Here is a 26,169-nt window from a genome sequence, read left to right on the forward strand (position 1 = left end):
CTGAATTAACTATCTGGTATTTAGTGAGATTGAAGAGCCGGTCCACCATTCTAACACCACAAGGATTTCTCGGCCAAAGGCACTGGTGGTTAATCTAATGCCCAAGATGCCTGCGAACTACATTTCCAATTAAACTAGCGGAGTATCACAGAAAACGTCATTTACTGCTACAAAACCATCACCGGATTGTTAAGCAATGACTTGCAATGTTTCCATACGCTACCGCTGATACTGACATGGTAAGGTTTTTTTTTTTATTTCTTATTAAACTACTATTATTATCTTTCGTAAGTAAAATGTTCTCAAATGTAAATAATAATTCTAAAATAAATGTAAATATTTCCTGTACTGCACTTTTCATAATGGACAATGCAGACTTGGAGGCATAATAAAACTAGCTGGTGGGTGCAAACTGAACCATGGGTTGGCAAATTGGATACAATTATGAAGACTTTACATTTTCTACTGTTGCTAACACTATTTAACCTAGAGACTCGTTGAACCTGCACGTTAGGATAATCGCTAAGCATGGCCAGCTGGATCTATGCTTGAAAAATTAGAATTAAAATCAATAAAAAAAAAAAAATATTCCAGGTGGATGAATTAAAATTCTAGCTTATAATTCGAGCAGGGGGGGCTTCACAGCTGGAAAGCCCTGTCTGACGAGAGCAATGTGATATCAGCCGACTGGCCTTGGTGTATTGGGGTGTACTGCTCCTTCATCACATCATCTGCGTGTGATACTTTACCAGTAAACAAATCTTACATCACAGAGAGAAAAATCTGTTTCTACTCCAATTTCAATATCTCGTCTTCCGTGGCTGGATTTAGATTTAAAGGTTAACTGTCACTTTCCAAGATTTTTAATAAAAAATTTCATCTTACAAATATGTTTTTGTGAGGATTGAAATATAAAATGAAATCTATAACTTCACACGGTTGTATTTAGCTTTATTATGGAAATGGACGCTTCCATCTTAGTCTCCTGTCAATCATTGTTATAAGCTCCGTCCTTCACACCGGACAGTCAGCATAGAGAGAACATACAGAGAGGAGGAGTAATGGAACAATGTTTCTGCCTCTTCCTCTAACGCAATGTGTGACCTGAAGTGAATTGTGATGTTGGCTACTAATTATTTAATATGCTTTAAAAGGAAATGGAAAAAAATACCACGTTTTAGGTGATTTTTCTGTATTTTACACAATGCTGTAATCTTCTTAAGAGTAACCGATCCTCTTTAGCATGTTTCCATGATATCAGATGTATATCAGATGTCCTCCTGACTGCAAACGTTTGATTTCGCTGTGTTATTGCGTGCAGGTCCGTGTGTTTATAAGCATCCCTTGACCTCGCAATATACGACTGATTTATAAATGTTTTGAATAATATTAATCTGCTTGAGTGGAACAAAGGTCAGTCCATAACTATTATGGGGTCACCCTATAAAATGTTGTTTTATATTTATTTTATAGTATCTTTTAGAAGTCCGTAGGTTTGGCCGTAGAAGGACAGTCCGCAGTATTTTGTCATTTTCAGACACCGTTATGACGAGTCCATGAAATCTCAGACCTTGGAGCACACGTTAAGGAATGCATTATGTTTCCGTCCTTCACTGAAGGTGATTAATGGCAGTCAGGCACATATTCCGTTTCAAGGCCTTTTACTTGTTTTTGGTAGAAAAGTAAAAAACGAGTAATATTGCCTGATGTTATATTAAAAGGTGTTAATATGTTTAGATTAAAAGGTGTGTTTTTTTTTCATAGACACAGAGCATGCAATGCGACCAAAAGGACAAAAAAAATTTAACAAACATGAAAAAAATATTCTCCCTTTTTCAAAGTGTCCCTTGACGCACTACTTTGTGAATCTACCTGGAGATACAGGCAGGTGCATGTCAAACGAGGAGTAAGTGTACCAGTCAGGAGGGTGAGTCTTCTCTATTTTTGGACATAGGGACAAAGCTGACATTATGGACCCAGAACGAAATCTTCCGGTTGATTGATGGCCTTGGTGGGCTATCTTGTAGTGCCATTACTTCTAACAGATCATTACTGCTGTAACCCACTTTCAGGATTCATTGGCCTCAGGGAACTCTAAACACTGTGCTCTGTGTAATACTCAAAGTGCTTATGGTGTTTATATTAACCCTATAGTAGCCACCACACTGCACATGGTATAGCTCTAATTATCATAGGCAGTCACAGAGATAAGATTAAACATAACATTTCTTGGGTTAACCTTTCTTTCCAGTCGTGTTACTATTTTTATTTTCTGTTATTTATCATTAAACGGGTTAATGAGGTTAATTTATTTATTTTGCTTTTTTTCATTGCTTATATATTTTCGATTCTATTATAAGCCTGCCGCGTTTCTTGAGACTTTTAAAATGAATGTCATGATGAACAGGACACGCTCTGCAAAGTACCAGCAGCCGTATTCGGTGACAATTCGCGGTGGCACCCTTGGCTGTGTTTAATAAGATCCTGACAGTGAGGAATTGTCCTGTCTGCTTCACTAGCCATTTAATGTTATCATTTAATATCTGCAATGCTGGTCACAGAACAACACGTTCATTGAATTCAAGAAAATAAGGGATTTAGTGTTAATGGTTATAGCTAGAGTACTGTAGGATTCATGTTTAGTGGTTAATTTGTATTGTAGAGGTTAATGTTTAGTGATAGTGTTAATGGAGTGAAGGGGTTAATGTTTAGTGATAATGCTAGCGTAGTGTAAGGGGTTAATATTTAGTAATAGTGTTAGTGTAGAGATTAATGTTTAGTGATATTGTAAGGGTTTAATATTTAGTAATAGTGTTAGTGTAGAGATTAATGTTTAGTGATAGTGTAAGGGGTTAATATTTAGTAATAGTGTTAGTGTAGAGATTAATGTTTAGTGATATTGTAAGGGGTTAATATTTAGTAATAGTGTTAGTGTAGAGATTAATGTTTAGTGATAGTGTAAGGGGTTAATATTTAGTAATAGTGTTAGTGTAGAGATTAATGTTTGTGTAGTGTAAGGGGTTAATATTTAGTAATAGTGTTAGTGTAGAGATTAATGTTTAGTGATAGTGTGAGGGGTTAATATTTAGTAATCGTGTTAGTGTAGAGATTAATGTTTAGTGATAGTGTGAGGGGTTAATATTTAGTAATCGTGTTAGTGTAGAGATTAATGTTTAGTGATAGTGTAAGGGGTTAATATTTAGTAATAGTGTTAGTGTAGAGATTAATGTTTAGTGATAGTGTGAGGGGTTAATATTTAGTAATAGTGTTAGTGTAGAGATAAATGTTTGTGTAGTGTAAGGGGTTAATATTTAGTAATAGTGTTAGTGTAGAGATTAATGTTTAGTGATAGTGTAAGGGGTTAATATTTAGTAATCGTGTTAGTGTAGAGATTAATGTTTAGTGATAGTGTGAGGGGTTAATATTTAGTAATAGTGTTAGTGTAGAGATTAATGTTTAGTGATAGTGTGAGGGGTTAATATTTAGTAATAGTGTTAGTGTAGAGATAAATGTTTGTGTAGTGTAAGGGGTTAATATTTAGTAATAGTGTTAGTGTAGAGATTAATGTTTAGTGATAGTGTAAGGGGTTAATATTTAGTAATCGTGTTAGTGTAGAGATTAATGTTTAGTGATAGTGTGAGGGGTTAATATTTAGTAATAGTGTTAGTGTAGAGATTAATGTTTAGTGATAGTGTAAGGGGTTAATATTTAGTAATCGTGTTAGTGTAGAGATTAATGTTTAGTGATAGTGTGAGGGGTTAATATTTAGTAATAGTGTTAGTGTAGAGATTAATGTTTAGTGATAGTGTGAGGGGTTAATATTTAGTAATAGTGTTAGTGTAGAGATTAATGTTTAGTGATAGTGTAAGGGGTTAATATTTAGTAATCGTGTTAGTGTAGAGATTAATGTTTAGTGATAGTGTGAGGGGTTAATATTTAGTAATAGTGTTAGTGTAGAGATTAATGTTTAGTGATAGTGTGAGGGGTTAATATTTAGTAATAGTGTTAGTGTAGAGATAAATGTTTGTGTAGTGTAAGGGGTTAATATTTAGTAATAGTGTTAGTGTAGAGATTAATGTTTAGTGATAGTGTAAGGGGTTAATATTTAGTAATCGTGTTAGTGTAGAGATTAATGTTTAGTGATAGTGTGAGGGGTTAATATTTAGTAATAGTGTTAGTGTAGAGATTAATGTTTAGTGATAGTGTAAGGGGTTAATATTTAGTAATCGTGTTAGTGTAGAGATTAATGTTTAGTGATAGTGTGAGGGGTTAATATTTAGTAATAGTGTTAGTGTAGAGATTAATGTTTAGTGATAGTGTGAGGGGTTAATATTTAGTAATAGTGTTAGTGTAGAGATTAATGTTTGTGTAGTGTAAGGGGTTAATATTTAGTAATAGTGTTAGTGTAGAGATTAATGTTTAGTGATAGTGTAAGGTGTTAACATTTAGTAATAGTGTTAGTGTAGAGATTAAGGTTTGTAGTGTAAGGGGTTAATATTTAGTAATAGTGTTAGTGTAGAGATTAATGTTTAGTGATAGTGTAAGGTGTTAACATTTAGTAATAGTGTTAGTGTAGAGATTAATGTTTGTGTAGTGTAAGGGGTTAATATTTAGTAATAGTGTTAGTGTAGAGATTAATGTTTAGTGATAGTGTAAGGTGTTAACATTTAGTAATAGTGTTAGTGTAGAGATTAAGGTTTGTAGTGTAAGGGGGTTAATATTTAGTAATAGTGTTAGTGTAGAGATTAATGTTTAGTGATAGTGTAAGGTGTTAACATTTAGTAATAGTGTTAGTGTAGAGATTAATGTTTAGTGATAGTGTAAGGGGTTAATATTTAGTAATAGTGTTAGTGTAGTAAAGAGGTTCGTGTTTAATGATAATACTAGCGTAGTGTTAGGGGATAATGGTGTGTGTTGTGTTAGGGTAATGTATGGGTTAATGGGGAGGACCTAACTGTAAGGCCATACTGGTACAATGCTGCCAAAGCTTAGTGGTAGTTCCAGTTCATAGAGGCAGCTATTCTGTGATGATCCCTCTCAGCAGTGTAACTCCCACAAACCTCAGGAAGGACATTAATGTGATATGATCACTGAAATATAAATCTATCCATTTAGGTGCCGCACTAACTGTTGATCATTGCTGCATTAACACTGAGCTGATTCATATTATTAGATAATAAATATTCTCATCTTTAAGTCACACGTATTATTTATTGCTACAGAGTATTTCTTTTCCGAAAGCAGGCTTGAGAATGAGTAATAATGGCCTGAATTGATAGTAGGTGAGTTTTGTTGACCCCCTTCTAACTCCGCATTCTTTTCGAACCAGCTGTACTTTTATAAATACAAATCTGCGCTCCCTAGTAAACGCTGCTGCTCACCTTCTTACAAATAAACACACCCGACCGACGCTGCCGAGTATAAACCATTAATAACGTCCATCTTGTACCTCTTACACGAGTCGTAATGTCGGTAGAGGAACGTACTGTGGGTTTTAGTTCATTGTTTCATTTCCATCACATTTATGTCTAATGTGTAAAAATATTGGGTGTGAAACAATGAGCTACAGAGAGGGGGAAGAAACTGTGAGATCAGGATTACCGGGCATGCCTTTTAAGGGAAATTATATTGTACTTTCACGTTTTTGTTGTTGTTATTCTGTCCAAAAACGAGGTAAGTGGGCCTTAATTCCCTTTGAGAATGTGCAGCAGTTCTTGTCCCTGTATTTGATGCCCATCATGACAATTTTCTGATATGTTTGGATAATTTGTAAAAAAAAATAAAAAAAAAAATAAGTGGTGTAACTGCAGGGCATCCACTAAGATTTTTGAAATGTATCTTTTAGAAATTGACGGGCGCTTTTGTGTTTTTTACAAGTGGATATAAGTAGCATTGAATATGCATTTTGCCGCCCCTCTCATAATCTAAAGCAGGATTTCCCAACCCTAGTCAGGGGTGCCGGAAACCGCACGAGTTGGAAACCTGTGTGAGGGTCCATCGGACGGCCCATGCCCTTAGGGCCACCCGATAGACATATGCAATGAGAGCCCGAACGTACGCAGTGGCGCCTTAACAGTGCGACCGAGCATAGCCTTTCATACTTGGATCCAGGCAGCACAATGTCTTGGGCCGGCCCTGCTCTGACAACATCATTACAGAGTTACTTCAAGCGCTATGAGTGTTGTGAAGTGGTCATGGTGTACAAGAATTCTGGGCCGGCTAATGTCAATTCTGTGGATATAGGACATCTGATATGCACAGGATTCCAATAATGGCACAACCTCCCCTCTGCCATCCATGTCCTCCCCCCTGCGCTGCCCCTGGTTTGGAAATTGATATCAGAGTGCTGTCTGCATAGATCACAATCTCACCATGGAATAAAGAACATAAAGTGTAAATCGGAGAGGAGATTCTGTTAGATACACTGTAATTAATTACTATAAAGATACTAGTTATAGTATACACTGCCAAACTCCTGACACATTCAAACCAACTCAGAATCTGTTCTCGTTCCAAACAATATGAACTCATCGCAAAAACAAATAAATCATTGGCTAATGGATTTTGATGCTTGAATGATCCAGCTTCAATATATACATAGTTTTGATAACACGTCTGTTAACGATTAGTTACCCACCCAAAGTGCATCTGATATTTTTACAAGATCTTTGGCTAAAATCTTAAACGTGTCAAGCAAATATTTATATGGTATTACTTTACACGTATTGAAATTTTATCTATAAATTGTGCTAGCAAATGAATAATTCTACTTTATTTTATTATAATTTTTACCATTTACCTGCATTCATTGCGTATCACACATTACTTGGCTGAACACTAGGCATTGTGGGAATGCTGGCCTTGTGTAAATCTTAGCATGTGAGGACAGGCAATGGGTATGTTGGGATACCAAGGTCAGAAAGTCCCAGTTCCTTACCCACAGAGATTACAATCTGAATAGCAAGGAAAAGCAGTATGTGGAATACAATTAGCATATTATTGTTGTGCACCCTTTAAAAGATGATGTTTTACTATGTTAAAGGAAAACTGTAGGCACTTTAACATGCCATCTTATTGAAGTTGTTATAGTGCCTGCAGTTCTGCTCCCCCCCCCACCTCAAAGTCCTCTATTTCACTAAACAGAAGGCTTGGAAGTGAGGTTTCAAGCCACGCCTACAAGCCCTCTGATTAGGAGAGCCTGGAATTTTACTTCCTGGGTCTCATACGATGACGTCACGTGCGCATGCGCAGAGCCGTCAGTCGGCAACAGAGAATTAATACAATGATTTGCTGTGGAGGATTTGTAGGCGAATCGTGGCAAAAAAAAAAGGCTAAGGTTAGCGCTAATAATATAATGAACAGGCAGTGACCTTTTAGAGGGTAACCCTCTAACCCTCTATTTAAAAGATACACAGTAAAAAGAGAGAAAGGTAGCGCCAGAAATAAAATAAAAAATAAAAAATAAAAATAAATATAAATAAATAATAAGATAAAATACAAAATAATAGGTAAGTTCCAATGAGTGTCAGGAGATAAGATAAGTATAGTCACTAATTCCGCTGTGGGGGTAGGTTCTCTTGTTGTAGTAGTTCACACCGTCTCGTGATATGGAAAACACAAGGAGAAAGGACCAATCGTGCGGAGTGTATACACTTAATGTGACAGTATTAAAAATATATATGTTGCACTCACATTTGGGTGAGCTATAGCCAGCTCAGGGTTTGTAGGCATATAGCGGTATAATCCCCGCTTACAGGATATATTGGTGCTTGTCCTCCAAGGGGTTTGTCCAACTCTCAGGAGAAGAAGGAGATAAAAACAGCAGATAGTGCTCTCTGATGATATTTTAAGGTGGTGAATAAAATAAGATAAAATATACTCACAAGTAAAGTGCAGGTCACACTGCACTTTAGAAATAGCGTTAGTGGTATAATCCCCACTTCAGGATATGTAGTATAAAATGCCAGGAAAAAATAAAATAGTAATAATAGTGTGCAAAAAATAATAGTGGTACAAATATATAACCAAAAATCATTTATTATATAAATAACGCAATATAAATAACCATTAACGCGTTTCACCGCTGGGGCTTTATCAAAAATGGAATAACATATAACCTGGCACATAAAGAATATATATAGGTACACTAGTACTTTAAAAAATGGCGCCAAGATGACATCATTACTTGGTAGCCAATCAAAATCATACAATGTACATTTTAAAAAATCAAATAAAAACTTTGAACAAGAGTGTGTTTCTTTAATATACTGTATATCCTATCCTTGTAGGTTAAATTATACTTGAAAACGAGGTTCTAAAACATAAATATTATAGATTTAAAAATTGCGCGTCACGTGACTCGCACAGCACCTTGGGGAATGTAGTGCGCGAGTCACGTGATCGGCGTGGGATGGCTGATGAGGTAGTGCAGCCGTCCTATTGGTGGGCGGCATGCACTACTCTGAAAACGGATCGAAGATAAGCACATGACCCGCGGCCAATGGGAGAGTGGTGTGCGGGTCACGTGGTCGGCAGATCGGCGAAAGGGCGCATGGGAGATGTAGTATTAAGCGCCCTTTCATCTGAAGCTGAATATAGATAAGAGGATAAGAAAAATTCATATTGTATATACATATAAATAGGTATAATAGTGTAAAAAGAGACAGACTGAATAAAAAAGCCATGAATGCGTCTACGTTCCCAGTCCTCCTCTATGAGTAGCATTGAATTAGCCCGTCATCCGTGAGGATGACACAACCCCAGGAAGAGGTCGCAGCAGCCCCACTGGAAAAAAGGTGAGTCGTTTGTTTATTTTACTTTTTTTTTTTTTTTTTTTTTTACACATGTGAGATGTGGATGAGGGGCATGAGGGCTTTATGAACACAGATACGTATTCCCTTATTTTATTAAATAGATGTGTATTCCTAACACTACAGTGTTCCTTTAAGGCTTAAGGAGAGTTTAACCTTGGCCCTTTCTGTATTTGGGAGTCCAAGCAGTCCAACAGCTGTATATTAACCCAGCGATATGTTTTAATCAATATGTTATGTATTTTTTTCTGAGATGTTTTACAATGGTATTTGTTTATTTGTACATTCAATCTCTAAAAGCAAGCTATAAAAAGGCATTTGAATTGCCATACATCATACTTTATGTCCCCTCAATGTCAGAGAAGACAGGCCTCGTCTTGTGCTGCTGCCCTTCGGATTCCAAACAGTTAATGCAGATATAAACTGGTCCACCCCCAATTCTTCGATTGATAGAAGAATCCCCATCACATTCCATCCAGGCATTTATTTTACTAATTCAATTTCCTGTGTGAAAAACGCTGGCATGTGTAACGAAAACAGCATTGGCACAAGACATCTTAGTGCATCAGATTAATTGTTTATTTACGCCTTAAGCAGTCAGTTGCCCTCCCCAGGCACCACCGTACCCCAGAGGGGAATTGGTTCATCCAGAAGGTGCTGTGGTTTTCTGAATTCTACAAATTACTTGCAGTGTCAGGAAGATCCAGAGACTCATAAGAAAGCAGTTAATCTCTGGACGTGAAGGTGAAAGGCTAATTCAAAGTGGTAATTAAATCCATACACCGACATAGACACAGTACCTCATAGTTCTATGTGAATTGTAAACAGAATTGGGAATTCTAGGCTGAAATAGCTGATTTGGAAAAATTCGCCAAATGCGTTAAACTCAAATGGGATGTTTGAGTCTAAATTTACAATTCACTTTATAATTTACCGCAGTTTGGTGTTCAGTTAATAATTCCCTTTGTTTATTTTTTTAAACTGGAAACGTCGATCCTCTTGGAAATAACATAATAACATAAAACATAAAAAAATCAGTTATAACTTGTGTTAACCTTTTTGTATTTCTGTAAAGTATATAGTAAAGATTTTGCAAGTGGAATCACAATCCAGTTCATCCTGGCACAGCCAGGGCACACAATGCAAATGAGGAAGAAAGCTGAAACATTGTTTCTACTATTTTCCGTAGCAGACAAAGGTCAACCTTTATAATGATGATGGACAGTGAGCCAAAATAAAGGCACTCAGTTCCAGAATGTCACTTTTCAAAACTAAAAATATATTTGCAAATTTATGGGGTAAGTCAACAATGGTAAAAAATCCTGGGAAGCAACAGTTTGTAAAAAATGTTCTTGGAATGCGGTGCTCAAATTCGTCACTTCACGGATCAGTTAAATTTGGCTAGAATGCATTTTATTAAAAAAGTTAACAAGCTTTCTCTGGGGGGCGTGGCTTGGATGCCGACCAGGATGGACGCTTAAGCCTCGAGCTCCGCTCCACCGGTCCCAACAAAGCCCTTTTAATACGCCAAAACTGCTCCTAATGGGAAGGAATCGCAGGGGGGACCCTCCGAGAACCCCAAGGGGAACCCAAGCACAACAACCGGTGGGCCCGATGGACGATTTTGTTCACTCTCCAGCGGACTCACATAAGGAAACCGGAGGCCCCAAAATGGCGTCTACCTCCTCCATGTCAGGGGCACCGTCTACCTCCACTCTGGACGGGGTCATGGATGAAATTCGCGCCCTAGCAGCCAACATGGTCACCAAAGCAGACCTGCTGGTACAGACCACGACCATCCAGGACGCCCTGCGAGCTGAAATAGCCGGCATTAGAACGGAAGTAGCGGCGCAAGGTACCCGCGTGCAAGGCCTGGAGCGCTCCCACGAGGCCATTAACGCCAGACTGACTGCCACAGATACAGCGGTGGCCCGTCAAGGCACTATGCTCCTACAACTGCGGAGAACGACAGAGGACCTAGATAACCGCGGACGCCGCTGCAATATACGGATACGCGGCCTGCCAGAAGCAGATGGCGAGGAACAAGTTGAGACCGAACTGACGGCCCTGTTCCGCCTGATTTTGCCCGAGACTAACACCATGGAGATCAGGTATGACAGGGCACACAGAGCACTCAGACCCCGCTCCTTAGACGACAGCCCTAGGGACATCATCTGCTGCTTACACTCATTTGCAGTCAAGGATGCCATCATGAAAGCGGCCAGATCCCAACGCACATGGGACTACAAAGGGGCTCATGTATCTTTATTCAATGACCTGTCCCCAATAACCCTAGAGGCTAGAAGAGCACTAAGACCCATCACCACACTCCTTAGTGAACGCAACATCGCATACAAATGGGGCTTCCCATTCGCCCTTATGGCGAAACACCAAAACGGGTGGATAGCCATTCACTGGCCGGAAGAGATCCCCAAATTCCTAGAGGACCTCGGCCTACCACATGTGACTGTACCGGACTGGGTATTGGGTCCGCTGGAGGCGGGCCCGAGACCACCACGAGCGTCACGTCGACGCAGGGGTCGATCCCCACTGGAACCACCCCGCCAACGCCGGGAAGAAAGAGGGGGACAAGACTAATGACAACCAGCGATAACGTTGCCCCATCGGAAAACTTCCACCCCACGCACCCTGGAACTGCCCCTACCCCGTGATGCCCTACGGCCTACTAACCCAGGACTGCACATCTCTCTGCTGTCTACACGGAACTGTAATTCGACACTGGACTACCGTTGCCAAATATTCTGACTTGCCCGAAACCCGCCACAAGAACGTTGCTGGTGCCCCCGGACGGGTACTAGACGCCCCATCTCCACGGACCTACGGACTTGCCCAGCTCTGACCCCATCGCACATGCTGCACCGATGACCTCGTTTTTCACTCCCCTCTACGGCCCCGGACACCCAAACCCTCATCCAAAAGTGTTTACAAGGGCCCAAGGGTTCAACCATGTTGGGGTGGGAGGGGAAGGGGGAATAGGGGTTCATGGACTACCTGGTCCCTGTCCAGATGTCATCACTGATGCCCTCCTCTCCACTGTTGACACATGGGACGCTATTACGCAGGAAACAACATTGAACACCGCTGCATTGACAGATCTATGGGACATTTTCAACAGCTGGATCCAGAGACTATCCGCAATTGCTAAGTACCCACAATTACCATATTGTCATATACATGTTTCGCTAATATATCCCCTTATATGTTTATTTGCCCGTCATATCTAAGGTTGTTATTTTACACCTCCTACTCTCTGAATGGGGATGTCAGACTGGGTACAGAACTGGATACCGGGGCAACTAACACTGGTTTAAAGTCGGGGGGGCACAGACAACCTGGTTAATACTATAGATGCTGCAGGGAGTGACCTGGGTACAGTAGATCTCACGGGACGGACACCTGGAACCCCTCATGTATGACCCCTAGCGAACCTCACATGTATCTTGGGACTAAGACAAAACGCTAGCCAACCACAGCTAACCCACACCCTTAACTCCCATATAGACTATAGAATACACTCACCACTGGCGCACAACACTGGGCGGGTTGCAGGGACGAAGACCACAGGGGTTGACCCAGGGGGTGGGGAACTGGAATAACTACCTGTAAGATAGCTTCTACGGATGGGGCGGGAAAGGGAGGCTACCGGTTGTCTTTATTATTATTATTGCTGTTGTTATTGTTATTGCTGCTATTATAACTGCATATACTCACGATGTTTGAAATGCTATGACGTTGTTTGATCCCCTCTACGGTGACCTTACCCACGACTACACACTAGGGCAGGGTACTGGACGGAGCGTATAAAACTGGAACCAGACTTATCTATAACACCCAGATCACACAACTCCTGGACGGAAATCCAACCACTGCTCTACACTACCACCGGCGCAAAAACCCCCAGAGGAGCACCAGGTCCCCCACCTACCGATCTGGCCATCGGAGGGACGCTTGGCCACTCCTGCTGCGGCGCCAGTGACTCTCCTCTTCTAGGAGATAGCGGGGTACATTCACCCTCGCTGGGGACGCTCCCCTGAGGGCGAGCACACCCGACTCGCCCTTATTTTAACTTATTCCACCCTAATCTTTCCCTTATCTTCCCCCCCCTCTCCACTACAACCCATTGCACACTTCCCTCACACCCCCCCCCCCCATACACACCCGCACATACTTACTTCCACCCACACTACCCCTGGCGGCGACTGCACACGTCCTAGCCAAGCAAAGATAGCTAGCAGGGACACCCCCACGAGAGTCGACCTCACACCAAGACCCGAGAGACCCCTGTCCCCCTGACTATACTCAGGACTAAACTAGACACATCAGACGGTACGCCTCATAGTCACACTCCTGACATTACTAACTGCCACTGCTTCCCCGACTGCCCGTCTCGCCCGAACACTCCATTCGCGTACCGGACAAGGGGCCACGAAAGCGCTATGGCATACAACAGTGCACCCCTGTCCGTCATGACCATCAACTGCAGAGGGCTTAATATACCGGAACGCCGCTCCCACCTTTTACGATCCCTGAGACAAAAACACGTTTCAATAGCAATGTTGCAGGAAACCCACTTCAGGGAGAACGCGGCCCCCAAACTTAGGAGCCCCCACTACCCGGTGAGCTATTGTAACAACCACCCAGAGGCTCGCCGAGCGGGGGTAGCGATTCTCCTAGCTGCGAATCTGGGCTTTCAGGAGTTGGATAGAATGGCCGACAGAAACGGTCGCTACCTCTTTCTGAAAGGCATAATAGCCGACAGGCTATACACCCTCGCAACCATATATGCACCCAACTCGAAACAATCGCAATTCCTACGTGGGACACTGGACAAGCTCCACGATTTCTCAGAAGGGGCGCTGATAGTGGGCGGAGATTTTAATGCTCCCCTAGACCCTCTCATGGACTCCTCTACTGGCCACAGTTGCCTATCCCAGGCCCGCATCAGGACCATCCGCAAATCTTTGGACAAATTGACTTTAGTAGACTGCTGGAGAGCGACCCACCCCTCCGTCAAAGACTATACACACTATTCGGTGATACACAACCGATATTCCCGAATAGACTACGTGTTCGTCAAACAAGACGGACTCTCTCGTCTACGATCGGCCAACATAGAACCGGCCTCATGGTCAGATCATGGCCCGGTCCTGGTGGAACTGGAATCCCCACTATTTAAGCCAGCAACTTGGACGTGGCGACTGAACGAATCACTACTCCAAGACGCCGGAGTGAGAGAGGAAATCTCACGGGCCTTGGGATCTTACTTCACCGAAAACGGGACGGACGAGATGTCCCCGGTAACGGTGTGGGAAGCTCATAAGAGCGTGATTCGAGGCACTCTAATCAGTATCGCTACGCGAAAACGGAAAGACCTGACCAACGCGATGGCTGAAGCGTACAAATCCATCACACGCCTAGAGATGCAACATAAACACTCCCAGCTGTCCGCGACCTACGATGCACTGACGGAAGCCAGGCAACATCTACTGACCCTACTCACACAGAGATACCACCGATCACTGCAGAGATCTAAATCATTCTTCTATGCCCACGCGAATAAAGGTGGAAAGCTCCTCGCACACCTTTTGAAAGGAGACACACCCCGCACCCAGGTGAGGAAGCTACGACTAACAAACGGCAACACATCCCCGTACCCGGAAGAAATAGCTAATGAATTTCGGGAATACTACAATGCTCTCTATAACCTCCGCACCTCGGAGAGCCCGACGCGCAGACAAGAATCCTCGACACTCGCCAGAGCATACTTGGAGAGCAACGTACGAAAACGACTGAACCCTGAAGCAGTGACCGCACTAGACGAACCAATTACTACAGAAGACTTGGCTGCAGCACTGAAGAACACGAAAGCTGGACGAGCCCCTGGCCCGGATGGATTCTCCACGGGATACTATAAACACTTCGCCGAGATACTCTTGCCCTGGCTAATGAAGGCGATCAACAGAGTCGCAGACGGAAGCAGCTTCGGTACGGAATCCCTGACGGCGACAATCACAGTCCTGCTTAAACCCGACAAAGATCCGGAACAATGCGGCAGCTATCGTCCGATTTCCCTACTGAATGTAGACACCAAACTCCTGACGAAAGTACTGGCGACCAGACTCCAAAAGACACTACCGAGCCTGGTCCACGTGGACCAAACGGGGTTCATCCCGGGCCGGGAAGCACGAGACAGCACGCTACGACTATTTTCCATTCAACACCATGCACGGAAACATCAGAAACAGCTCCTTCTACTATCTACGGACGCCGAGAAGGCATTTGACCGGGTCAACTGGGACTACATGTTCCATACACTGCAATATCTGGGCTTTGGTCAGAGGACTATGACGTGGATCAAGGCTTTATACAGTAAGCCGAGAGCGGCGGTTAGGGTCAATGGAGCGCTGACGGCAAGCTTTGGTATCGCAAATGGGACCAGACAGGGCTGCCCCCTGTCGCCGCTCCTGTTTGCACTCGCATTAGAACCACTCCTGCAGGCGATCCGGGACTGTCCAGACATCCACGGCTACACCTGGCAGGGCACGGAACATAAGGTGGCTGCCTACGCGGATGACCTTCTGTTCTTTATCTCACAACCTCGAATCACACTGCCGTGTGTACTCTCGGAGATGGACAGGTTCGGCCGAATATCGGGGTTCAAACTCAATTTGGCAAAATGTGAAACGCTCAATGTCACCACTCCCCAGGCGGAATACTCGGCCCTCAGTTCACAATTCCCATTCCGGTGGTGTACAGTAGAGATGCGATACTTGGGCATCTGGGTCACCGCGGACGACCAGGACATATACCCGCGCAATTTTACGAAACTCCTGTCGAGCATCGAAAACGATTTACAGAAATGGTCCCACCCATACATCTCGTGGCACGGCAGGATAGCGGTCCTTAAAATGAATATCCTGCCAAGGATCCTATACCTGTTCCAGACTATACCGATAGCCCTACCAGCCAAATTCTTTTCGTCCCTAAAATCTGCGGTCATCAAATATGTATGGAGGGGGGAGAGGTCCAGGATACGCCACGACATTCTCTGCAGGCCTAGACACAGGGGGGGCTTAGCACTCCCCGACTTCAGAAAATATCACCAAGCAGCTACGTTACAGAGGATCCTGGAGTGGCATGACAATGCGACGACCAAACAATGGGTGCTCCTGGATCGAGAAGGCAGAGACACCGACCTGAAAGCGGCAATCTGGAGGAAACAAGCAACGAGGACCAACAGGAACGTAGATAGCGACCCGATCACACAAACCCTCCTCACATGGGAAACCCTCAGGGAGGTGACGCAAATTTCCCCTACCCCCAGCCCCTTGTTACCCATCGCCCATAATCCCGACATAGGGGGCGGATTGCCGCCAGCTGCCTGGTCTTTCATGGGCGAAACAGACTACATCCCAATATACAAAGCCACTGGGAACGGCAGTCTGAGATCCTTGGACTCCCTACTGGACACACGACCGCGCTCACATATGGCAGTCTTCAGATACATGCAGCTAAAGCACTACTATGACGCAATCCCACACAAAGATAGGCTCCACAGAGACTTAACCTGGTACGAGAAGTTGTGCTCTCAGGGCACCCCACTGGAACATGCTATCTCAAAACTCTACCAACATCTACTAACTAGCCCCGAACTGGAAAATAACACCTTTAAACGACACTGGGAACAGGCCATGAATAAGACCTTTACATCAACGCAATGGGACAAGGCCTTGATATGGCAACATAAAAGCTCCTCTAGTTCCCACTACCAAGAGGTCAATTATAAATTACTCTCCATGTGGTATCGCACACCAGTGTTACTCCACAGAATATTTCCCACCACACCACCAACGTGCTGGAGATGCCAGGAGGACAGGGGCACCATGCAACACCTATGGTGGGACTGTGAACAGATCGCTCCCTACTGGAACCGAACTAAAACCGACATTCAATTAATCCTGGGTGATGACCTTGAATGGTCGGAAGAATTAGCCTTATTACACATCTCCTCCCAACCAGTATCTGCCTACAAAAAATCTATCTTACGCCACCTACTCAACGCAGCCAAATCACTCATACCGGTATACTGGAAGAAGACAAACATCCCCACAAGGGAAGAATGGATCCGCAGGGTCGAGGATATCAGATCTGCCGAAGCCCTAAAAGCGGAACTGACGGGCAGGGAGACACAATTTGCTGAAGCCTGGTCGCCATGGTACACCTACCGGGCAAGACCATGAGTGGTGCTCGGGACGCAGACGGGCCGTGGGACAGTTACACGTCCACGACACCTACGATACACACAACACAACCCGAGACCACTATATCACACCCACTCAAGCAGACTGTGACGCTAATATAACACATACATGACACAAACGACCGAGAGACAGAAATGCCCCTACCGACTGGACGAGCACTTGAACCTATACCCCTTACAGTGACCTTCCCAGACCACATTTGAACGCGACTACAGGAAGACCCCTAGAGATATGACCCACACCCTCGCAGGGAACACAACGGGGGGCGCCTCGCACGGACACCACTGGGGAACATACATACCGAGGGAACAACTTTGCGACAAGGCCTTGGGACATGTGCAGCCGCCCTGAGGTTCCGCAACATACACACACTAGACTTCCACACCACCTCTCCCCGAAACGCCACGGACAAGCACGGTCCAAGATCACATCGCACCACGCACTACCAGGCATACCTATCCACTCTTCACCCCCGTCATGCCATAACACAACCACAGGAATAGTCAGTGCTTCCACTTGGACACAGACCACCCTCCCTGGCCATATAACCATCACAGAACTAGATCGAGTGGCAGCACCCCCACATTTCTCCACCTATGCCCATCCTCGGAGGAGAACCGCAAACGCCCAAAGTGCGAAACCAATACATGATAGAAAGTGGCAAGATAGGAGGAGACTGATCACACAAACTCGACCCACACGGATCACACACACCCCCCCCTCCCCCCCCCCGCTAATTCCACTACCCTAATACCAACACCTAACAACACCACATCAAGCCCCCCCCCCCCACATGATCTCTAGGTAGATCATTCCCCCTTTTCAGAACTACCCCGCACGACATACCCTCACAGACGACGATCTGGGAACCCAACGTGACCAATGAACACCACCTGTTTAATACCTGTGGCCGTTAGTACACCCATCCCACCCTAAAAAATCTGTATGCTCCAGGCCTCAAAACATGTTGACGCCCAGACCCTTTGTGCTTTGACTATGACTCAGGAACAGATCTCGTAAAATTATTGATACTTGGCAACGCTATAAAATCGAACCCTGTTTTCACTTGTATACACCTATGTTACCTGTAAAAATGTTAACCTACTACGTGTTGCACCAAATGTTCCCTGAGGGCTTGCGTGCCCACCTCTAACCTATTTTTCTATCAATAAAAACTTGATTTACAAAAAAAAAAAAAAAAAACAAGCTTTCTCTGATTGCAAAGCTAATACCTGTAAAAGAAACGGAGGGTTTTTAATGGACGTTTAATAAAGTTGCATTCCCAAAGGAACTGTCAGGACAGCAGGGATCCAACAAGTCTGGAGAAAAAAGCTATGTGTCCATTTAAATAATCAAGGTTGTCCCTTCTGTTTGCTGTGATGCTCACACTGGACGTTCATCATTCAGTGAGCGACGAGCGTACATATCTAATATATAGAAAACCTCCAGTAAAGCAGGATTGGAAAAAAGTAAATGTAATTAATGCCGAGTTATCATAGCGTTTTTTAACAGGTACCTCTTTGGGTGGTGCAAAATGGGTGTGCTATAAAAAAAGAGGTTTTTCGTTGAGACTTGTGAGACTTGTGATGATCACTGCCCAGGAGAATTATGCAAGAAATGAATGTAAGATTATGTAGGGAGCAATGAGAGAGGGAATGTTCATACTGGCCATACTCCCGCCTTCACTGGAGATGCCAGGAGTCACTCACAGAATCCGCTTTTCCCAACAGTCCTAGATTGTAAGCTCTTCTTAGCAGATCCCATTTTGCATTTGCGTTCCATTCATAATAATCGATTTGTGATTTATTTGCTGTTTTATTCCCACTGTAAAGTCTGTTTGATCTGTGCCCTCCTTTAACCACCCCTTACTTGTAAGCGTTTATCTGTCCACTCCAGGCGGTGCCAACCATGCGTGATAACATGCCACGAGGTGAGGAAGTGAAAGCTTGCATTGTTTGTAAGTATAAAAATATGAATTTTAAAAGGTTTTTTTTAATTTATTCGACACTGTAACCAAATTCACCTCTGTTTCTTTTTTTCTGCAGATTTTTTAAAAAAAGTTTATTTAAAAAAAAAAATCTTTATTATATTGTTGCTTTGTCTTTTGTAGAGTTTTGCTGAAAATCCAATAAACGTTTATACGCAATGCTAACGATTCTCATATTACACATACACAATGGAAATTCTTAGAATAATTATACGGATAAAACATGTTAGTCATGTAACTGTTTAAATTATTACAGCACGTTTTTATGATCTGAAACAGAACAATAAACACTCCATTGTTGCTCCATAATTTAATTTAATGGGGAAAAAGTTGGCAAATGTGTATCTGGGTCAATGACCCCCAGTGAAGCAAAGAGATTGAAGAAATCTGTTTTAATTAACGTTGACGGATATTGTTTTCTACTAAACAAAGATTAAAATATTGCTATTTTGTATATATTTACTAGCTTATTATAAGTATAAATTATATGTTTATTAGCTTATTATTATTATTTATTTATAAAATATTTTACCAGGAAAGATACATTGAGATTTCTCTCGTTTTCAAGTATGTCCTGGGTATTATTATAAGTAAAGACTGTAAGACATGCAGGAGTAGATACTCTCAGAATGATGGCTGGAGTAGGCAGTGTTTATATACCGGTAAATGTCAGGATAGTACATAGTCCCAGCATGCAGCACATATTACCAGTTCTTAGAGTGGGCTTAATTGGACACTATAGGCCATCTCATTAAAGTGTTCTGGGTGTCATGTGCGTGACTGCTTAACCCAAGAATGTAAAATTCACTGCAATGTTTACATTGCAGGATTTAAATACCTCCAGTGACTATCATACTGACCGTCACTAGAGGCCACTAGAGAGTTTCACTATCATAAATAGGTCTTATTGCTGCATGCGCACTAACCCCCCAATGCTGTCATGTGGAGAAGCATTAAATGGGCTGACGTCACCCGTCTTAATGATCTCATCCAAGGAGGCGGGACGGCAGTGCGGAGACAGACGCTGCGAGAGAGAAAAGTTAAGTAAAACCCTTCCTCCTTCACAGAGTGGGTGCAGCTCAGCTCAGCTATTCCGGGACACTACATTGTCCCGGAATGAGGGTGCCTGGGACAGTCTCTCAAAATGCGGGACTGTCCCGGGTGATCCGGGACCTGTGGGCACCCTACCGGCAACCTATGGCTGCGTGCCCACAGAGAGGGCTTGGCCTGCCAGCTGTGGCACACGTGCCAGAGGTTAGCCATTGCTGGTTTTATAGAGCAATGACAGATAGTCGAGATACAGGCCGAAGTCTAGAGCCAGTAAAGCAAATCACAATCAGAGCAAATTCTCAGGCTGCCGGAGAACAGAACAGGGCACCGGTCTCATTCTGGAGCGAGTTTGGCAATGGCAAGATGATGCCATACTCAAGTTATTTTGTCTATATAAACAGCACTGAGTGAAGCTTTCTGTGTCGTTATAGATGCTGGCATGACCCATGGCATTATTTAAGTGACGGAGGAATGGGATAGAACGTCTGTGTCATTTTTTACACCAGAACGACGCATGGCATAACATAGTGATGGAAAAGGATGCAAAGATGCGATGAGTAACTTTACAATTACCTTATTGTATTGGAAGGTGTGCGGCCACCATTATGGAACCTGGGCCCCATGGCTGCTCATTTTGCTGCAGCGTCCATATCCCTTTATGCATCCATTTATCTTTGATGAAGACCTCTCGTGGTTGAAACATTGTCAGATCCACTGATGATCGTGGAATAAAAGAGTCATGATGCTTTATTAAAGCAGTGCTGTAGTATATACTTGTCACGGCTCCCGTTCTTCTACCGGTGGCCACACATAAACTAAGCGGCCACGCCGACAGAGATATTGTATACTTACCTTGGCCGTGGCGTACCGCTGCCCGACCTCCTTCCATTCCGGTCCCCAGCGAGTACGACATTCCTAGAGATGCCGGCCGGTGCAGTTCCTGTTTTAATAGGAAACTCACCTTCGCCCACATCAAAGATAGCGCCAACGTGCGTGCGACATCACGTCATAGACACGTACGCACGTTTTGGGGTCAGAGGCCAGAAACAACCAATTACAGCCTCAAGAAGGTTATTTAAACCCTAATTACCTTTTGGTCAGTGCCCTGTCGTGGCTTCCACTAGCTGGTTATCCAAGAGTGTGTTCCTGATTGTGTTTTTGCTGGTATTTGACTTCCCTGATTTCTGATATTCTTGACTTTTGGCTCTCCTCATCGTTGTGTCACGTTCTGTGTCCCTGACCTCGGCAAGTATTTTGACTATTCTCCGGTACGTTAAGTTGGGCCATTCTAAGGTCCGGTTAAACGTTATCCTTAGTCCTAGGTGTGATACAATTCTGCGTGTTGGATCAATTATAATCCTGAGAATACTTCATACCAGGGTAGGCAACCTTTGGCACTCCACAAGTTATGGACTACATCTCCCATAATGCATTTACAGAATGCTGGTAAAGCAACAGGGGAGATGTAGTCCAAAACATCTGGCGTACCGAAGGTTGCCAAGCACTGCTTTATACATTTGTGTTTGTCTGGACTTGGGGCAGGGGAGAGACGCGCAACCAAAGGTGCTGAGTGTTCCCAAAAATTCTCTTCCATTTCTCTAAGGACTGTTGTTATAACCCATGGCTTTTACTCTTAATTGCATGAAATTATTTATAAATTACTAGTCACGATAAGTGTGTTATTCTTTGAAGGTACACAGAAAAAGCAGATTGATAATATGTAGGATTTGATGTCAGACAATGTTTTGGGGTTAATTTGATATATAATGAGTTAACGATCAAATTAATTAAAGCTATTGGCTGGATGTTGGATGTTTTGATCACAAACAGGGATTCTACAGCTGGTCGATATGAGAATGCCCGATTTCCCTAAACACATATCTGGCTAAACCTTCAGATCCCCTTTAACCCCGTTCCTGTTTCTCTTCTAAGGTTTCTCAGATTCCTTTAGTGCGTTATCCTATAGAATGTCAGCTGGGAGGCTCAATCCAGCATTTCCTCTCATTTCCCATGAGTGTCCAACCTCACAGCTCCAAAGTCTGACCTCTGGTCCTCACGCATTCTGTGAGAGATTCCTCCCTCCTCTGTACTGATACAATTATTCTGTTTGATATTGATACTTTGCAGGATGAGAGCAATATCTAACCTGCGTCATGTATTTCTGAGTGAATCGATATTGAATGCCATTCTAATGACAGATTTGGTGTTATCAAATAATATTGCTGTAATTGTGTGTGGGGGGGGGGGGGGGCACCAGAACAGAACCTGGTCTCCCGGGATAGAATATAAATAAGCCATCATGAGGAACAAAGGAGGTCTCGCTCTGTTTGTGAGATAGATAGATAGACAGACAGACAGACACACAGACAGACACATTTTTCTGCGGGAGGTTCCTGACACACACTCCCAATCAGGCACACAGATACACATTCACAGACACATACTCAGTCTCCACTACATCCATAAGATGCTCCATCGAACTGAGATCTGGTGACCGTGAATCCCATTGGAATCCATTGAGCTCATAGTGATATTCCTTGGCCAGTTTGAGGAGACGTGTGCTTTGTGACATAGCATTGTACCATGATGGAAGCTGGCGTGGCTTCAATAAGGCTTTAAAGCTTTGTCTAATTTATGTAAAAAGCGCACAGTGTTATGGGTTGTAGGTTATAGACACTTACTACCTGTCTGAGCGATGCTTGTCATTGTGCACATGAGGTTCTATAATAACGGGAGTTATAGCATGAGGTTCTATAATAACGGGAGTTATAGCATGAGGTTCTATAATAACGGGAGTTATAGCATAAGGTACGATAATAACGGGAGTTATAGCATGAGGTTCTATAATAACGGGAGTTATAGCATGAGGTTCTATAATAACGGGAGTTATAGCATGAGGTTCTATAATAACGGGAGTTATAGCATGAGGTTCTATAATAACGGGAGTTATAGCATGAGGTTCTATAATAACGGGAGTTATAGGAAGTTTGGAGACCTTGTGTCGCATGTCTCTGAGCCGGTGAAGAACCTCATGGAGGCCAGATTTAGTTGGGTCAGAAGTTACATCTGGAGATGGAATGCTGCTCTCCGGGCTGTAGGACGGGCCTAGAAACGCTCGCCAACACGGTGACTATCACTTTTCAACATCTTTAACTACTCACTGAACCCGCTGCACATGTTGGGATTTTATTTCCTCGTTATTCCGATGCCTTTCATCTGAAACAGAAATGTCCTGAAACACCACTTTAATAAACCTCTAATGCTCAAAGCAACAGAACTCCAGCGTATCACTGGAATCAGGAATTGTGCATCGCTGGATCGCACAGATTATGTGAGCGGGGAGACAGATGGAAACAATGACTCACGATTTATAGCAGAACTTCTCAACACTGTCTTCAAAAACACAGGTTTAAATATTTCCCAAAGTGATAAAAGGGAAAAAAAATAAAGAAATGTCTCTATATATACACTGATCAGCCACAACATTAAAAGCACCCGCCTAATATAGGGGAGGTCCCCCTCGTGTTGCCAAAACAGCTCTGATCTGTCAAGACCTCTGGACGTGTCCTCTGGTATCTGGCACCAACACAGGAGGCAAAATATACTAAGCTGCTCCATTAAAAGTGTGGCCTGGTACAGATTTCATTATGAATGAAACTACCTGCAGGAGCTGACATGACATATCAGAAATCTCAATGTATTCTTTATTTCTTTATTTATAAAATATTTTACCAGGAAAAATATACACTTACATTTACAAACACATTGGCCTAAATATTACAAGTGAGCTTTTATTTAGAACAATTCACCGTTTAATACATAACTGTGTGTGTGATGGGATTAATTAAATAAAATATATCACGACACGTACGGCCCAAACAAGTGGATAGAGAAGGCTTGACTCTGATGTGCTTTGATGCTTTATCTAGATTATGTAAATGCATTTATCTGGGTAATTAAACCAATTAATTGCAATGCTTGATGTGTCTAATCTTCTCCTTAGGAGCAGCAGGGATGCGATGAGTCTTCCACTCTAATAGCTTCTATTTAACTCTATCCTCTGATAATTGGGCTTCGACTGTGACGGCAATGAATTGGTCAATCAGCCGAATTTCTGTGCTGCTCCCGTCAATGTTTATTTACTGCTAAGAAAAAAGAAACATGGTGACTTTTTACGATTTCCTATTTGTAACTAATGTTAGTATGTTTATATTATTATATTATACAACACACAGTCGGCAGGGCTGGTATTATACAACACACAGTCGGCAGGGCTGGTATTATACAACACACAGTCGGCAGGGCTGGTATTATACAACACACAGTCGGCAGGGCTGGTATTATACAACACACAGTCGGCAGGGCTGGTATTATACAACACACAGTCGGCAGGGCTGGTGTTACTTTGTTGCAATTTTTTGTTTGAGAGAACTGCAAATTGTAGATTGAACCTCAAATTTAAGTCCAAAGTAGCCGAACTGGAACCGCAGTTGACTTTGAAATTCGTTTACAGTTTGGCTACTTTGGCCTTAGATTTGGAATTCACTTTGAATTTGTCCATTGGAGTGGTCTGGGTGCCAACTCCCACTACTCTTAACCCTGCAAGTGTAATTATTGCAGTTTTCTATAAACCAATAATTACCTTGCAGGGTTAAGTCCTCTACTAGACAGCCACTAGAGGGCACTTCCTGCTCTATAGCACAGATTATCTGTGCTAGAGTGTCGCTGGACGTCCTCACGCTGTGTGAGGACCTCCAGCATCGCTCAAATCCCCATAGGAAAGCATTGAAATTCGTTTTCAATGCTTTCCTATGGGGAGACCTAATGAGCATGCGCGGCATTGCCGCGCATGCGCATTAGGTCTCCTCGGCCAGTGGACGGGATCAGTCTCGCCCACCGGCCGACATAGTAAGAAGGAGGAGCGGCGCGGAGGAGGAGACAGCGGCGAGGGACATCGCCGCTGCCTCAGGTAAGTGACTGAAGGGGTTTTCACCCCTTCAGTAACCGGGGATTGGTGGGTGGGAGGGAGAGGGAACCTCCAGTGCCAGGGAAACAGATCGTTTTCCTGGCACTGGAGATTCCCTTTAATGAGTAACTTGATTAATGAGTTATATCAGCCACAACTTAAATGACAAACAATGAGAGGTGAGAATAATGAAATCCATATTAAAACATAACATAAAATCAGTGTTTGGCTGTTGTGACACTGAATGCTGCTTTTTTGAAATTCTTGTTACGGAAGGTAAAAACGTCATATTTTGGGTTTAAATATTCTTCCATAAGCTATTATTATAGAACCCCTTACAATAACCAAAAATGTTACATGTTACAGATCTTCCCTCTGAATTGAACTGCTTACGTATTCGTTTTATGCAAATTTTTTATATGTGTCCATATCTTCAATTATATCATTGTATTTTGCATAAAGATTTCTGTTCATTTTTTATTTTTTTTCACAACTTTCTCTGGGCTATTTAATAAAGTTAAAACCGTGAAGAATCGACATGGGAGCAGAATTTCTAGGCCACAGTCCACTCCACGCAGCTGAGCTATAAACGGAATTCAAGAATTGTTCTAATTCACCTATTTTGGCCCTGTAATTACAGTGTTCATGTCAGTTTACTGAATGAACCTCACTGAGTGCAGTGAGATTTTGTGAATAATAAAGCCCTTAACTTGAAGCTTTTGGCTGGCGGTAAGTCCATATTGCAACCCGTGTTGGGATCCAACGATCTCTAGGGTCTGATCCTTCCTGGGCCTCATAGTTTAGAGTGGTACTACAACCACTCCACAATTGTGAGTATATCTCCTTTGAGCACCACATTTCTATAATGTGTTACTGGCTATATTGCACTAGGTCTATGTTTATATAATATTATAGATTTTGAGACCTGCTTCAGAAGGAGTGTGTAAGTATACAATTTTGTTTTGTTAAATAGGACTCTGTACTCGTAGACAGTGTGACATTGGCAGAACCTTTTTTGTTTCACTAATAGAATTTAAGTGTACATCCCTGGGAATTCCTGATTGTTGTCACTTT

The sequence above is a fragment of the Pelobates fuscus genome, chromosome 13, assembly GCF_036172605.1.
Source record: "Pelobates fuscus isolate aPelFus1 chromosome 13, aPelFus1.pri, whole genome shotgun sequence".
In the NCBI taxonomy this organism is placed as follows: domain Eukaryota; kingdom Metazoa; phylum Chordata; class Amphibia; order Anura; family Pelobatidae; genus Pelobates; species Pelobates fuscus.